We start from the raw sequence: 16,354 nt of genomic DNA, 5'->3' as shown, positions 1-16,354 counted from the left end.
AGCTACTTCAGTCAGTAGCTGCAAAGCTTCTAACAGTTCAGAGACAAACCCAGCATTCTTGATTGGAGTCCCTTCCATGTTGGGGAAATCCCTATTCCTTCACTGCCATCCAAAATTGTGGCATACACCAAATGTATATATACAGTCTATATAAATTGCTACAATTTTCCATTTAGCATATTTACAAGTTTCAATTAAATATTTTCATTCGGTCTGCTAGTTCTACACCAGATTATTCACAGTTTATACAGCCAGGCAGGTAGCCTGCACAACACATAAACACGGCCCCTTGGCCACCGCATCAAGGGGTCCTGAATAATAATAACCCACCAGACGATGCCTATCTCCATGCTCCTGCACCAGCACAACGGCTCACAACCCATTTCTTTCACTTACAGACAGATTACATGCAGATGATCAGTCTGAGGGAATACAGTCCAGGGCCAGTGTCTGCAAGAAAGCTTGTTTCAAAACATCAAAAACAGTTTGTGCTGCAGGGGTCAAGGCAATTTTGTCTTTAGACTGCACTACCCCCCTTAAACCAATACGTCACTGGACAAGCTCGTTCTGAGAAGGCATTCACCCTGGCTTTATCATGTAGTTGGTTTTATACTCCTTTTTTTCCTCTTTAGATCCAATACTTGGAGTAGCCCGACCTTATGGATTCCGTAATTAGGTAAAACAATCACAATATCACATAACTCTATTGAGTTAGTTTACATAAATGCTATTTCATGCAGTAATTCCTTATAAAATGCTGCGGTCTGGGCCTAAAATAGGTCTGGGGTGTCCCCCACCCACATCAGTAGTTGAAACTGTACATCTTTTCCCAAGCAGACTGTGACAGCTTATATTTGCTTTAAACACAACCCTTGCACCCCTTCTCCTGTAGCCTCCTGTTACCCGTTAGAAAACTTTATATCACATCTTTATGCTGTTTTAGTCTAAAAACAGGACAGCTGTGCTCCTGTGTCCCCCAGTTACTGCACACTGTAAGATTATTTCACTTTTATTTAAATCCTGAGATTAATTTAGGAAGGCTACAGAGGGGTTTACTAGATTAAAACTGTTAGTTCACGCACGGCTCTCGTTTCAGCTTCTGACATGTTCTTTAATTGTGAAATCAAGCCTCTTTCTTACAATTTCTCCAAAAAACACCTTTTTTTTAGTAACTGTACACCAGCTTATTAGTAGTTTTGTCTTTGGGGTTTTATATCTCGGTATAACATTAAAGTCGCACAATAATTTCAACAAACTGGCGGCTCCCTTTTCTCCTCCTTGGGAGTCTTTTTACCCCATTTGCAGCGCTCGCACTTCTGCATGCATGCTTCACGAGTTATTAAATCAAATCTGTCTCCGCTGTCCGTAATATCAGGAAAGCATAGTTGTACATTCTTGGCAACATCAGGTTTTATCATCAGCAACATCAACCCACTCAAGTAAATTTGTTTTATTACTGTGGAAGTATCTTCATTCACTTCCTTCTCATCGGCTAACCCCGAGTATAATATCCATAAAGCTATAAACCTTTCTGTAAAATCTGAAACATCCTCACTTCCTTCTGCTGACATGCTGTCTAATCAGTTTTCGGTGGGTAATGCTCTTTCAAAAATCTCCACACTAATTCCCACCCTTCTCCTAGATTCTCTCTTAAGGCGTTCTATTTCTTCTTTTGCTGTTTCTTTTTCTGCATATATAACTTCGTTTCGTTCAGCCATTGCTTTTAGCTTTTCCATCAGTGATTTTTGTGTCTCATCTATGATATTCTGTTGAATTCTCAAATATTCCTCTAAATATTGTTTATTTTTATCCAAATGTTCATGCACTTTTCTACATTCCTGTTCAGCCTAAATTCCGTCCGACATATTTCTTTGTTTCACTTTGGATTAATCAAACTTTTTTTTTTCTTCACACCAAACCATTTTCACTTCTCCCACGCGCCCCGCGGAACCCCCCAGTCGAGACAAACTGACGAACTATCACAATTCAGGATCACGGACCAGGTTCCAAATCCTGGCTTTAAACACACAGTTGAATCGAGTTACCATTTTCGGCTCTTCTGTGAGTACAGTTCTAGTTACTACCTTCAGCCATACTGCAGTCGTGTACCAGGATGCAACACCTGGATTGTTTCGCACGGGCAGGGCGAGACGCTATTCCTTCAGCAATCCCTTTTTTCTACCCCACCTTCACAAAACAGGCATCTAAAAACACATACACCATTAACTCATTTTTCTGTTGTACTTGCTTCAGCACCACAGCAACATGGAGAGGACAAGGGACTTTTTAGAAAAGAGGAGTCCTTACCTCTTTTTAGAAGCGGTCGCCTAACTTTTCCTCTCCATGTCCGTGTGGTTTAATTTAGATGGATACTTCTTCATCATTTGGGTTACATATCCGCCAATCTGCCTCCTCCTTTTTAGAGGACGTTGTAAACCTTTAGGAACAATATAATCTAGCAACAAGGTTATGTCACTGTAATTAGGCTTAAGACAATCAAGAACAAGGCTTGCCTTTCTTCAAAATTCTTTACGGTCATCAGGCAATTTAGGAAAAGACTTAACTAATGCAAATAATTCACTAGGAGACCAATGTCAATGTACATATGCTGGAGTTCCTTCTGGACCTGTTAAAGTGCACATTGGCATTTCACGAACAAGTGAAAAGGCTTTGGCTCCGGACCGCTTTCTAGTTTTGGTGGAGACTTTTTCTTTTTAGAAGGCATGGTCATGACTTTAGCTGCAGCTTGCTGTTCTTTAGTTTCAAGACTAGTCTTTTTTGAAGCTTCCCATTATTTCTGTGATTTCTCTTTCCATTACATAAGCTTTCCAATTCACTTTCTTTCCGTTCTTCTCCTTCTCTTCTTAGTTTCCCCTTCTTCAGAAAACTTATTTTTCCTAATTCAACTTTCCTCTGTCCATTCTGATTCACTTACAAAGATCCTTCATAGTTATGGGCCCCTAATTATCATATATAAATTATGTGCAAGTTCCCTTACACCTATTACCCTAGCTTTACAGTTCATGAACATAAAACATTTTTTTTACTCTAACCCAGGCTATAATTGTTTCTCTGAATTTGTCGTACATGTACTTTTGCTGGACTGCTCGGTCCCATTTTCATCTTTGAATTTTAATTTCCCATTTTTACCAATCGGTGCCTTACTTAGAACCTTATCACATCAACTACTCCGCAGAGCAAAAACCACACGTCTGTGTTAAGATAAGTTCTTTATATGAGTCCCAGACTAATCAAACCCACGTGAGAACACCCCTGTGGCTCGCTTCTCAAACTATTAATTTTTAAGGATCACTTACTGGCGTCAGACAGCTGCCAATTCTCCAGACGCGTCTCTGGAAGGATAAACAATTTATCCTCTGAGGTTCGTCCAATTTTGCTAAAATTGTCAGGGTCCAGATGGAGTTTCAGCAGCCGTTCGCGTTCAGGTTTCTGATCCCGGACGAGCCCCCAAATTGTCATGGAACTATCAAGGAAGCCACAAGAGAGAGTTCTCACCTGAGTAAGGTCTTTATTTCAATATTGCAAGCCCTGCTGCCACTTCGCAAAGTGCAACCAGAGACTCAATTTGTTACAAGCAGTACAGGGTTTTTAAAAGATGTTGCGCTGTAAAAAAGCTCAGCGCTTTGTCCTTTCTAAAAGTTCCCCTTTCCCTAAGAGAAAACTGATTACATCAAAAAGCGAGAGAAGAAGCACTAGATTTGTTATTCAAAGCTAATCAGTTACTTTCAGCTAATTCTAACGACCCAGAAAGCATATATTGTTTTGGTACATTGTCTTCTAAAGTAACCTAAACAGTGTACTTTGTTGATACACTGTTTTCTAAAATTCTGCACGTACTGTAGCACAGCATTTACATCCTTGAAATATATTATCTTTGTAGATTAAGCTGACCCAGGGACGCCAAATAATGTAGGGAAAACCGGTCCAGGGACGCCAAATATGTAATCATAGTGGGTCTCTGAAGGCACCAGTTCTGTAGGGTTTGGGCATTTACTGAGACAATTATTAATTGTAGCAGTAAATCACAAAGTTCATTCTTTTGATGGCTTTAGAATCCAACCATGCGACATAACTCAAACAACGCACACACACAGGTACTAACACACGAGGATACATTTATTAATACATAGAATATGCATGTAAACCTAACAGATCTTATCGAGAGGGTTATCAGAATACAAAAGGTATATATTCAATCAGTTACAAAGTGTTACACATATCAAGAGGACATACATTCAGTATATCATTCATTAAGACCGTTTCGTAAAGTGAACTTGGTTACAACTTCTACATTAGATACTCAAACAAGTACATAACTCTTAGGAATTAAATTGATATCAACTGGTTTGGATAACAATTGAATTCTCGAGCTGTAATGCATTGAAGTTGAATACTCATCCAATCTTTGGGATTTCAGATCTCCTGCGGGCACAAAGAAACAGTTGCAGGCTGTTGCTGTCCAATCCGCGCTCTCTGGCTCCGTGCCAGGCTGTGCTGTGCGGCTTGCGACGGTGCGCTGCTGATGCTCACTGTTGGCTTAACTAGCAAAGTTTGTGCACAGGAGAAAAGATGACTGTGGGTCCCAGCAAGTCAGGAAGAGGACTGGTTCGTTCCTGATGAAGAGCTAGTTCTGAATAGTGATTCAGCTGTCCACAGTTCCGACCTGTTCACGAGGCCTGCTGCTGGTTACTCTCTGGCAACCTCCACTCTAGACTCTTAGAACAAAGGAAAGTTCTGGCACTCGGACACACTGGCCGTTCCGTGGTTGTCCGGGCTGAGTCTCAGGATGGTCAGGAGGCGCGCTGTGAGAATGTCCTGCCCTTGGGATTCTCCTTTGAATTCCCTTTAGAATTGTTGAATCTTGTCTGAATCTGAATCTGAATCTCAATCTCCCAGGCTCTCTGTGTTGCCTGTTTTACCTGGAGGAACTTCAGCTCATTGATTGGCTGAAAGTTCCATGGGCATCAGAGTCCCACGTGGGTTACTCGGCCCTACCAGTCCCTGATTGGTTGATCAAGGTGAGATATGAGTCACTTAGTCCTGACACTTAGTAATGCAGTCCAGATGTCCAACTGGCACTCCCTAAACAGATAGGCGCCAATGGATGACCATTGATCATGATAGCCAGGCTTAGCTAAGTGCATCCCCCTGTGGGAGCTGTCCTTATCAAAAGAAAACATCTTGCATGAATAGTTTCTCTGTGGCTGCACCACAGAGATGAACAGAGAAATGGGGCCTCATTTGGGAAGCTCAGAAACACTTAATTCTGCCTTATTATTTAAGCCTCACCGCTACATCTTAAAGCACCAATATATTTCTTGCAAAGCTCTCTACATTTTAAGAATCAATTTACTTATTAGATTTCCACTTCAAGACTTGTTCGGCTGGCGTTCTGGGAGTCGCGTTTATCAGAATTGTATTGAAATCGTTTCCCACAGAGCTCAGATGTCAAAGCACAGCAGCAGCTCTCCACAGCGATCCTCTATAGCGCCCTTTCTCCCGCAGCTCCGTCCTCATTGGAAGGAAGCAAGAGTGAAAGGCTGAAGTGAAATTGAGCGGGGACGAAGGCAGTGAAGAGAGAGAACGTGGGAAGAAGAGAAAAACGCAGGGGAAAAAAAGCAGCGTCGTAAAAGAGGTGACAGAGCTGTCCTCTCTATAAGTGGGGTGCCAGCGAGCTTTGCTCTAGCTTACGGCCACACCCCCTTGAGCATGCCTGATCTTGAAAGCTGAACAGGGATGGGCCTGGTTAGTACTTGGATGGGAGACAGCCTGGGAATACCAGGTGCTTTTAAGCGCAGGAGGTGCCCTATCCCCGCTCGCTCGCTCATTCCCCTGTTCACAAGTGCAGTGCGGCTTGTCCGTCTGTTTATTTGTCAGCTCTGGCGAGACACGGGTGCTTGTGTATTAGCGTGAGCGTTTTTTTTATTCTGATCATGAACAGTTTTACAAGTCCGCAAAGGATCGAGGAAAGGTTTATCGCCAGCTGAAAAGAGACACAGCGCTTCGGCTGTGGAGACTTGCTCGGCTGGCGTTCGGGGAGTCGCGTTTTTCAGAATTGTATTGAGATCGTTTTCCACAGAGCTCAGATGTCAAAGCACCGCAGCAGCTCTCCACAGCGATCCTCTATAGCGCCCTTTCTCCCGCAGCTCCGTCCTCATTGGAAGGAAGCAAGAGTGAAAGGTTGAAGTGAAATAGAGCGGGGACGAAGGCAGTGAAGAGAGAGAACGTGGGAAGAAGAGAAAAACGCAAGGGAAAAAAGCAGCGTTGTAAAAGAGGTGATGGAGCTGTCCTCTCTATAAGAAGGGTGCCAGCGATCCTTGCTCTTGCTTACGGCCACACCCCCTTGAGCATGCCTGATCTCGGAAGATAAACAGAGATGGGCCTGGTTAGTACTTGGATGGGAGACCGCCTGGGAATACCAGGTGCTGTAAGCTTTTAAGCGCAGGAGCTTGTAAAACTGATCATGAACAGTTTTACAAGTCCGCAAAGGATCGAGGAAAGGTTTATCGCCAGCTGAAAAGAGACACAGCGCTTCCGCTGTGGAGACTTGTTCGGCTGGCGTTCGGGGAGTCGCGTTTTTCAGAATTGTATTGAGATCGTTTTCCACAGAGCTCAGATGTCAAAGCACAGCAGCAGCTCTCAAAAAAGCAGCGTCGTAAAAGAGGTGACGGAGCTGTTCTCTCTATAAGAAGGAGAAGAAGAAGAGGAACAGAGGATTTGTTTGTCTTAAGTTAGACTTTGTTTTTTTGTGTTTTTTTGGTGTTTTTGGTTGATTTTTGAAGCCCTCCCCTTCAGCCTAGCTCTGTTTGGGGAGGGGAGAGACTTTTGGGGTTTTTTTGTTGCTTTTTTGTTGCTTTCTGAGTCCTGTTTGTGTTTTAATGGAAGGAAAAAACATGGAGGCAGAGAATGTTATTGTAGTGTAGGTAAGAGAAAGATGAGGAATTTGGACCGACCCCCCTGGCGGGTTTTTGCAAGGGCGCATACTGTTGTGGTGGATGTGAGCGGCGTGGAGAAACCGTCTGCGGGTGCTATTATCGCAGCTGTGTACGGCGTCTGTGGGGAGGGCTCTCTTTTTGCCTGCCGCCCCCAGACGCCAAAAGAGTTTGAACTGACTCTGGACTCAAAAGAACATGCGGACGCGGTGGCTGTGGGGCTGGATGTGCAGGGCACACCCTGCTACTGCCGCTGGCTGGAGCGGAAGGAGGTAGTGGTGTCCTTCCTCCACCTCCCGGCATATATCTCAGATTAGACTATCAAGGAGAAGCTGAGTAGCTGGGGGGTGAGAGTCATTTCGGACATCAGGATGCGCCACTACCCCGGGACCACCATTGCTGATGGCACGAGGTTTGTTCGGATTCGCTTTCCCGATCATGTAGCCTCGTTGCCATACAGCACCCGCTTCGCCACGGCAGAGGGGGGGCAGTACTTCAGGGTCCTCCACGACCAGCAACAAAGGGTGTGTCATGTCTGCCTGGACTTGGGGCACATCGCCAAGGACTGCCCTGAGTTCCTCTTCTATGAGTGCAGACAGCCCGGCCATCGCGCCAGGAAATGCACCGCTGCCAAGTGCCCGGACTGCCTCCATGCGCTCATGAGCTGCAACTGCGAGCCAGAGCCGGAAGATCCAGCCGCCGCAGGAGCAGCTGCCCGCAACGCTGAGGGGGTTGAAGATGGACTACGAGTGGCCACTGCAGCTGAGCATGGAGAGTTGCTAGCAGCGGCGCCCCAGGACCCCAGTGAGCCAGCAACGCCCCAGCCGGTGATGGGAGAGAGGCAGAGGAGGCCCCTCCAATCCTGGGTACAGCGCAGCAGAAAGGAGCCGGGGACCAGCCAGCATCTCCACCAGCAGAGGCGCCCCGTTGCCCTAACAATCCTGCTGCATCCCACTCTGTGCCGCAAGAGAAGCAGAGGGAGGTTGCTCCACAACATGCGGCGGTGCAGCGTGGTGCAGCTGAGATCCTACGGGCACCACCACCACCAGAGGCTGCCCCTCAGCGTACCAGTGGGCTTTTGACACCCAAGCCTGTGCAGGGAGAGAGGCAGAGGGAGGAGGCAACGGCACCAGCACCACCACCACCATCACCGTCAGCGGTTCCCCAGCTGTGGGCAAGCCGGGGTACAACCGCCTGGGCCCTCGAAGGCTGGAATCCAGTGGCACCACGTCAGGCCTCAGCCCAACCTGAAGCCCAGTTCAAGAGTTGTCCGCAGACCCATCCCTGATGTCTCTGCGGTGGCGGAGACAGGAGGTGGGGAGGAAGCGGCAAGTGTTGGCAATGAGAATGTGGCAGAAAGGGCGGGGGAACTGTTGTGAGGACCGGAGAATTAACTTCACTCTTATGGCCATATGCGTGATGGCAACTTTCGCCTCTTTAAACGCCAACGGGCTGAGGGACTGAGCAAAGCTGGGGGCAGTGTTAGCTCTGCTGGGGCGGACGGATGTTGTCTGCCTCCAGGAGACCTTCTGGGACGAGGAGTGTGTCCGGAAGGTGCGAGCACAGTGGGACGGGGAGCTGTTTTACAGCAACACCTCCAGCCTGTGCAGGAGGGGGGTGGCTGTGCTGGTGAGGAGGGGAGTGTACGAGAGCGCAAGGCTCCTGCACCGCGACACGTAGGGCCAGCTCCTGCAGGTCTGTCTTGGGTTTCCTGGACAGTCCGTGCTGCTGAGCAACATCTACGCCCCCAATGGGGAAGCTGAGCGGCTCGCCTTCTTCAAGCAGCTGGAGGCGAGCTGCTTTCAGCAGCCAGGGCTGGTCGTCGGAGATTTTAACTGTGCACTGAGTGCGCTCGATGTCGCGGTTGGGATGACCTTTAAGAGCAGTGCTGCTCGCAGCTTCCTGGAGCGCAGTGTGGAAGCTCACTGGTTCGTGGATGCGTGGCGTCAGGCTTAGTGTGCGCGGAGGGACTTTTCTCGGCGGCAGGTCGTCGAAGGTGTCTTGAGACAGAGCCGGATCAACCTGTTGCAGGGGCACATGAGTCTCTTCCCGTGCCTGAGCCAGATGCGCTATGTGTTCATGACCCTGAGCGACCATGCTGTGCTTCACTTTTCTCTAGCAGGGGCACAGGAGGACCGGTGCCCCGGCCTCTGGTGCTTTAATAAGGCGCTCCTGGGGAGGCTTCATTCTGTCAGGGCATAGAAGACCTTATCCGGCAGCAGCTGCAGTGTCCCCTGTATAGGTCAGAAAAGCTGGTCTGGTGGGATAATCTCAAGTACGCCATCAAAGAGTTCAGTATCTAGTATGGCCTGTCCCGGGGGCGGGAGAAGGCCAGGCGGGAGAGACAGCTTCGGGCTCGGATCACCTCAGAGCTCGGGCTCCTGGCAGATCACGGCGGGGGCTGCGAGCTCTTGCTGGAGCTGAGGGGTGAGCTACAAGCCCTGGAGGAGGAGAAGTGGAGAGGAGCCAGGGTGCGCAGCAGAGCCCAGTATCTTGCCAAGGGCGATAAGAGCACGATGTTCTTTTTCGGCCTGGAGCAGGAGAGGCAGCGCAGCTCCTTCATCGAGGAGCTGGTGGGAGAGGACGGTGTGCGGCTCTCTGCCCCCGAGGCCGTTAGGAATGAGGTGTTTTCTTTTTATAGCGCCTTGTTCTGGCCGAAGTGGTGGATGAGCAGCAGACCTGGGCCATGCTGGCTTGGGTGAGTACCCGCCTGTCACAGAGCGATCGTGAGCTCTGTGACAGTGCGCTGAGCTTGGAGGAAGTGCTTGAAGCACTTCGGGGCTCGTCTCCTAACAAGAGCCCTGGGTGGGACGGGCTCTCCTCCAAGCTCTACAGACACTTTCAGCAGTCCCTGGGGCCCCTCCTTCTGGAGGTGTTCCAGGAGATTGCCAGGACCGGCGCTCTGACCCCATCTATGAGAAGGGGGGTGATCTCTCTTGTCTACAAAAAGCAGGGGGATCCCTCCCTTTTGAAAAACTTTCGCCCGATCAGTCTGTTGAACACAGACTATAAGATACTAACTCGTGTTCTCTCCCTCAGGCTCGGGAAGGTTCTGCCCAGGATCCTGTCGCCTTCGCAGACCTACTGCGTCAATTGGAGAGACATCGCGGACACGGTGTGCTCCATCAGAGATGTTGTGGACCTTATGCGGGAGCAGCCGAGGGGTGGATACGTCCTGAAACTGGACCAGGAGAAGGCCTTCGACAGGGTGGAGCATTCCTTCCTGTTTGAGGTCTTGAAGAGCTTTGGCTTCGGCGAGGCCTTCATCTCCTGGGTGAGGCTCGTGTACAAGGGGATCGTGAGCTGTGTCAAGGTGAATGGTTCCCTCACGAGCTTCTTTCCAGTGACCTTGCCTGGGGGCACCGCCACCTCGTTGATCTACCAATATGCTGACGACACCAGACTGACGTTGGCAGAGGTGGCGGAGATCTCGGCCATTTTAGAGGTGGTGCAGGCCTACTGCGCTGCCTCGGGCGCCAAGGTAAACTTGGAGAAGTCTGAGGTCATGCCGGTGGGGAGGGCAGACCTTGCCCCGCTCTTCGGTTACCCTTTCAGGGTTGAGACGGGTCACCTGAAGGTCCTTGGCATCTACATTAACGCTGATGAGCAGGCCACTGGGCTTCTCCTGTGGAAGGAGAAGCTCATTAAGATGAGGGCAAATTAAATCGGTGGAGACACAGGTCCCTGACCCTGAAGGGAAGGGTCCTGCTCGTTAACACACTGTGCCTGTCCCTCTTGTGGTACCCACTGTCTGTGATGCCTCTTCCTGAACGGGTAGAGAATGAGATTAGGTGGGATTCGTGTGGGAGGGGAAGCCTCCGCGGGTCACTCATGACACCCTCATTGGGAAAATCTCCAGGGGTGGGCTGAAGCTGTGTGATGTAGGCCTGAAGCTGAAAAGCTTTAGGCTGAAAGTAGTGAAGAAGTTCCTTGACCTGGATAATGTCAGCATTTGGAAGATTGGTATGGGAAGCTACCTCGAGACTTGCGGGGGCTTGGGGCAGGAGACTCTCCTGGTGAGGCTGACTCCGGGGTTGATAAAACATCTGCCCTCCTTTTACAGGGAGGTCCTGCTGGCGAGGGGGTAGTTCATGTCCAAGCATGTCTCCTACACGCCGGAGACCCGGGCCCAGATTCTGGAACAGCCTCTGTTCCTCGACCCCCTGCTGGTGTCTCGATGGAACAGGCAGCTCTACGAGGCTGGCATATCCAAGGTCAAGGATCTTCTTTATGAAGTAAAGGACGGATTTCTGCCCACCTAGGCTATTGTCGACGCTGTGCGAGAGGTCGACGACGAGCTGCCTGTCAGTAAGATCCGTCAGGATTACGAGCAGCTCAAACTCGGTCTCCCGGACAGTTGGCTGGAGAAGCTCCATCTACAAGACGGGGCAGCAGGCCCAGCCTGGCCGGAGCTGAGGGTGAAGTGGGGGGACCGTGGGGTGGACCTCCTGGGGTTCACCACCAGCATGTTCTACAGGCTGATGGTGGCGAAACGCTTCAGAGTGCCGGTCTCAGAGGTGTTCTGGGGTAAGATCTTCCCCCAGCTCGAGCCAGGGCATACTTGACGGATCTGCTGGATGGCCTGTTTCGCTCTGTTCGAGGAGCTGTTCTTGACGGGGTGCCCTGGAAAGAGCTGTTCCTCTTTGGGTACCGCGGGTCTGAGAGGGGGGTTAACGCCATTTTAGTGAACCTCCTCCTCAGCCTAACGAGGACAGCTGTCTGGGAGAGGAGGAACCTCATGATGTACAATGGCCTGAAGCCAGACCTTGTCAGGCTGTGCATTGCCAGGGTGAAGGACTGCTTCTCTCTCAGCCTGGCCTACTGCAGGGCTGAGAGGCGGATGGCCGACTTTCGCAGAATCTTCTTAAAAAATAACATCTTTGTGGACCTGCGGGAGGAAGGCCTGTACGGCTCTGAGATGGGGGTGTCTTTGAACAAAAGACACACACGGCTCCACCCTTTTCCACCCCTGAATAGCATTGGCGAGTTGAATAGCATTCAATTCACATCGAATAGCATTGGCCCCTGAATAGCCCCTGAATAGCATTTGCGTAGCTCAGCACTGGGCCACTGGGCACAATTTCCCACCGTTTCCAGAGTGTAGTGGTTATCACGTTATCACGTTAGACCGTTACACAGACAGTTTCCATGAGACGTTGGACTTCCGATATTTAGAAGGATCCGTTTTTCAAGAAACATTTAAATTGATTCTTTTATCAAGCTCGTAGTTTTCCTTCAAATCTTGAAAGCTCTCAGTGAGAACATCATAGGCTGCAGGACGCCCCGTAACTTGATTACTTCAACAGAAAGAAGAGCAGACAGCTCGACAAATATGTGAGGCCCAGAGAGCGCAAGGCAAGCTGCACACGTTTCGGTGGCTGAGAGAGGGCAGTTTTTGCTTCTGCATTTCCCAAGTAAGGACGCATGACAACAAGCGATCGCGGTGCTCATCTACGACACAGTGGTGATGAGTTTTCAGTACGTGTTCTTTTGAACGAGCAATGAGGTTGCCGCCTTGGACAGCTGACTGCACGCTCTCATTGTGCCACGTGATGAGAATTCACCAGGCTCGTTCAGTCATTAGTCACATTCCATCGTTTGCCATAAGCAGACGCTGCGAAGTGATGTGGATATCAGTTCCCAGTCTTGTGGAAGAGGAGGAAAAGAGCACACGAGGGCTCGTCCGGGAGTTGAACCCGGGACCTCTCGCACCCTAAGCGAGAATCATACCACTAGACCAACGAGCCACAGCAGCACTTTCAATTTCAATCTGTCAGCGAGCTTGAGGATGGGGAGGGGCGCCATTCGCTCATCCAGTCAGACCTTCATCAATATGTCAAGAAAGCTGCAATTACACGACTGCCTTGCAGACGAAGGGCAGTGAACTGTGCCCGGTAAGAGGGGAACAAGCGGCACTAGGTGACGCTGAGGCATAAGTCCCAGCGAGGGGGGTTGGCTTGTATGGTACAGCGCTTGCTTTGCATGTGGGAGATAGCAGGATCAATTCCCGCATCCTCCAGGTGTGTGCTTAGAGCTTGATGTGCCGAAAAGGGTCCTTTAGCCTGTGGTCCCGCCTTACATGGAGAGCATCGTGCAGCTGTCAAGCGTTTCGCAGCCACGCCCCCTTTTCATCTTCTCTCTGGCTTAAGCGTCACTCCGCCCCTCTCTTGACATTTCATGTCAGCATGTCAGAAGTCCGAGTGACATTTTTAATGGCTGAGTGAGGGCACGATGCTGAAGCAGAGAGGCCACTTCAGCCACAGAGACTTGTGCTAGGTGAGATCTGAAAGACGGACTCGCAACAGAAACAGACCAAAAATGTATCGGTGAGATCAAAAGGCAAATGCAACATTCAGCAGAGGGCGTCTAAAGATTAGGGAACGGGCGACTGAAATCCATGTGAGGCAAACTTTCCAGTGTGTGTACTGCAGCTGGGCTTGTTGGCGTAATTGGTAGTGCGTCAGTCTCGTCATCTGAAGGGCCTGAGTTTGATCCTCACACGGGGCAGGGCTGCTTCCTCTCTTGCTCTTTTCAAACACTTGCGGCAACTGTTTGCTCATAACCACGTCTGGAATGCGTGACCTTTACACGGGCGAGAAGCAACGCCGCATCCCTTTTCTAAAGAACATTCACATTCAGAAATAAGTCAAGAAATTTGCCATTACTTTCGCTCGCACTGCTGTCAGCCTGCCCATGTTGCCAAAGAAAGATTCACTCGGCGTCAACATGACAGAACAGCGATCACTTGAAAACAATGTTCCACACTCCGTAAGCAAGAACTTCAGTGTTTGCAGTCACCCGATATGCCGATAGTCAAAGGAGCGCAAAACACGAAGCGTCAAAAGACAAGATGAGTTGATGGAAAGAGCGTTGAATTGATGAGCAAAAAAGTTCAGCTCGTACAATAGGCAACGAAGGTCTCAGCGTCGTCATCGCACTTGAAAGGACTGCCTTGCAGACCAAGGGCAGTGGGCGGTGCCCGGTAAGAGGGGCAGAGGCGGTAAGACATGATGCCGAGAAGCACGAAGCGAGGGGAATTAGCTCAAATGGTAGAGCGCTCGCTTAGCATGCAAGAGGTAGCGGGATCGATGCCCGCATCCTCCAGGTCTGAGTTTGGATCTCCGGAAGCCCGGTGCTCTTGTTTAGCTTCTGCGACTTCTGACAGGTGCTCCTCCGTTGCGGAGAGAATGTCCTTCAGTTGTCAAGCGTTGAAGGGCCACACCTCCTTCCCAACCTCAGTCTGCACTGAGTGCGTCCCCGGCATTTTCTCGTCCAATTTGTCAGCTTAGCAAGTGAAAAGTATATCCGAGTGAAAACAGTGCTGATAATACTCTCACGAATTGTTAGAAGACGTGCTTTTGATCATCGATTGCTTAACAATCACATTCGTTCGACTTGAGCCATCAAGCTCGTAGTTTTCCTTCAAATCTTGAAAGCTCTCAGTGAGAACATCATAGGCTGCAGGACGCCCCGTAACTTGATTACTTCAACAGAAAGAAGAGCAGACAGCTCGACAAATATGTGAGGCGCAGAGAGCGCAAGGCGAGCCGCACACGTTTCGGTGGCTGAGAGAGGGCAGTTTTTGCTTCTGCATTTCCCAAGTAAGGACGCATGACAACAAGCGATCGCGGTGCTCATCTACGACACAGTGGTGATGAGTTTTCATTACGTGTTCTTTTGAACGAGCAATGAGGTTGCCGCCTTGGACAGCTGACTGCACGCTCTCATTGTGCCACGTGATGAGAATTCACCAGGCTCGTTCAGTCATTAGTCACATTCCATCGTTTGCCATAAGCAGACGCTGCGAAGTGATGTGGATATCAGTTCCCAGTCTTGTGGAAGAGGAGGAAAAGAGCACACGAGGGCTCGTCCGGGAGTTGAACCCGGGACCTCTCGCACCCTAAGCAAGAATCATACCACTAGACCAACGAGCCACAGCAGCACTTTCCATTTCAATCTGTCAGCGAGCTTGAGGATGGGGAGAGGCGCCATTCGCTCGTCCAGTCAGACCTTCATCAATAAGTCAAGAAAGCTGCAATTACACGACTGCCTTGCAGACGAAGGGCAGTGAACTGTGCCCGGTAAGAGGGGAACAAGCGGCACTAGGTGACGCCGAGGCATAAGTCCCAGCGAGGGGGGTTGGCTTGTATGGTACAGCGCTTGCTTTGCATGTGGGAGATAGCAGGATCAATTCCCGCATCCTCCAGGTGTGTGCTTAGAGCTTGATGTGCCGAAAGGCGTCCTTTAGCCTGTGGTCCCGCCTTACATGGAGAGCATCGTGCAGCTGTCAAGCGTTTCGCAGCCACGCCCCCTTTTCATCTTCTCTCTGGCTTAAGCGTCACTCCGCCCCTCTCTCTTGACATTTCATGTCAGCATGTCAGAAGTCCGAGTGACATTTTTAATGGCTGAGTGAGGGCACGATGCTGAAGCAGAGAGGCCACTTCAGCCACAGAGACTTGTGCTAGGTGAGATCTGAAAGACGGACTCGCAACAGAAACAGACCAAAAATGTATCGGTGAGATCAAAAGGCAAATGCAACATTCAGCAGAGGGCGTCTAAAGATTAGGGAACGGGCGACTGAAATCCATGTGAGGCAAACTTTCCGGTGTGTGTACTGCAGCTGGGCTTGTTGGCGTAATTGGTAGTGCGTCAGTCTCGTCATCTGAAGGGCCTGAGTTTGATCCTCACACGGGGCAGGGCTGCTTCCTCTCTTGCTCTTTTCAAACACTTGCGGCAACTGTTCGCTCAAAACCACGTCTGGAATGCGTGACCTTTACACGGGCGAGAAGCAACGCCGCATCCCTTTTCTAAAGAACATTCACATTCAGAAATAAGTCAAGAAATTTGCCATTACTTTCGCTCGCACTGCTGTCAGCCTGCCCATGTTGCCAAAGAAAGATTCACTCGGCGTCAACATGACAGAACAGCGATCACTTGAAAACAATGTTCCACACTCCGTAAGCAAGAACTTCAGTGTTTGCAGTCACCCGATATGCCGATAGTCAAAGGAGCGCAAAACACGAAGCGTCAAAAGACAAGATGAGTGGATGGAAAGAGCGTTGAATTGATGAGCACAAAAGTTCAGCTCGTACAATAGGCAACGAAGGTCTCAGCGTCGTCATCGCACTTGAAAGGACTGCCTTGCAGACCAAGGGCAGTGGGCGGTGCCCGGTAAGAGGGGCAGAGGCGGTAAGACATGATGCCGAGACGAATGAAGCGAGGGGGATTAGCTCAAATGGTAGAGCGCTCGCTTAGCATGCAAGAGGTAGCGGGATCGATGCCCGCATCCTCCAGGTCTGAGTTTGGATCTCCGGAAGCCTGGTGCTCTTGTTTAGCTTCTGCGACTTCTGACAGGTGCTCCTCCGTTGCGGAGAGAATGTCCTTCAGTTGTCAAGCGTTGA

At 49.8% G+C, this 16,354-nt stretch overlaps 2 non-coding genes and 1 pseudogene across 2 annotated transcripts; 1 reads left to right on the top strand and 2 right to left on the bottom strand.

Moving 5' to 3' along the window:
* Nucleotides 1–6,346: 6,346 nt before the first annotated feature.
* LOC148632106 (5S ribosomal RNA) lies at nt 6,347–6,455 on the top strand (annotated as a pseudogene).
* A 6,173-nt stretch (nt 6,456–12,628) lies between these two features.
* trnap-agg (transfer RNA proline (anticodon AGG)) lies at nt 12,629–12,700 on the bottom strand. Its single transcript has one exon. It is a non-coding gene; the product is annotated as a tRNA-Pro (tRNA).
* A 2,115-nt stretch (nt 12,701–14,815) lies between these two features.
* trnap-agg (transfer RNA proline (anticodon AGG)) lies at nt 14,816–14,887 on the bottom strand. The gene has a single exon. It is a non-coding gene; the product is annotated as a tRNA-Pro (tRNA).
* Nucleotides 14,888–16,354: the final 1,467 nt, after the last annotated feature.

The sequence above is a fragment of the Lepisosteus platostomus genome, unplaced genomic scaffold (assembly GCF_059453375.1).
Source record: "Lepisosteus platostomus isolate fLepPlt1 unplaced genomic scaffold, fLepPlt1.hap1 Scaffold_66_H1, whole genome shotgun sequence".
Classification (NCBI taxonomy): domain Eukaryota; kingdom Metazoa; phylum Chordata; class Actinopteri; order Semionotiformes; family Lepisosteidae; genus Lepisosteus; species Lepisosteus platostomus.
The sequence above is the reverse complement of the archived record's forward strand: the minus strand, read 5'-3'. Positions and strand labels throughout refer to the sequence as shown.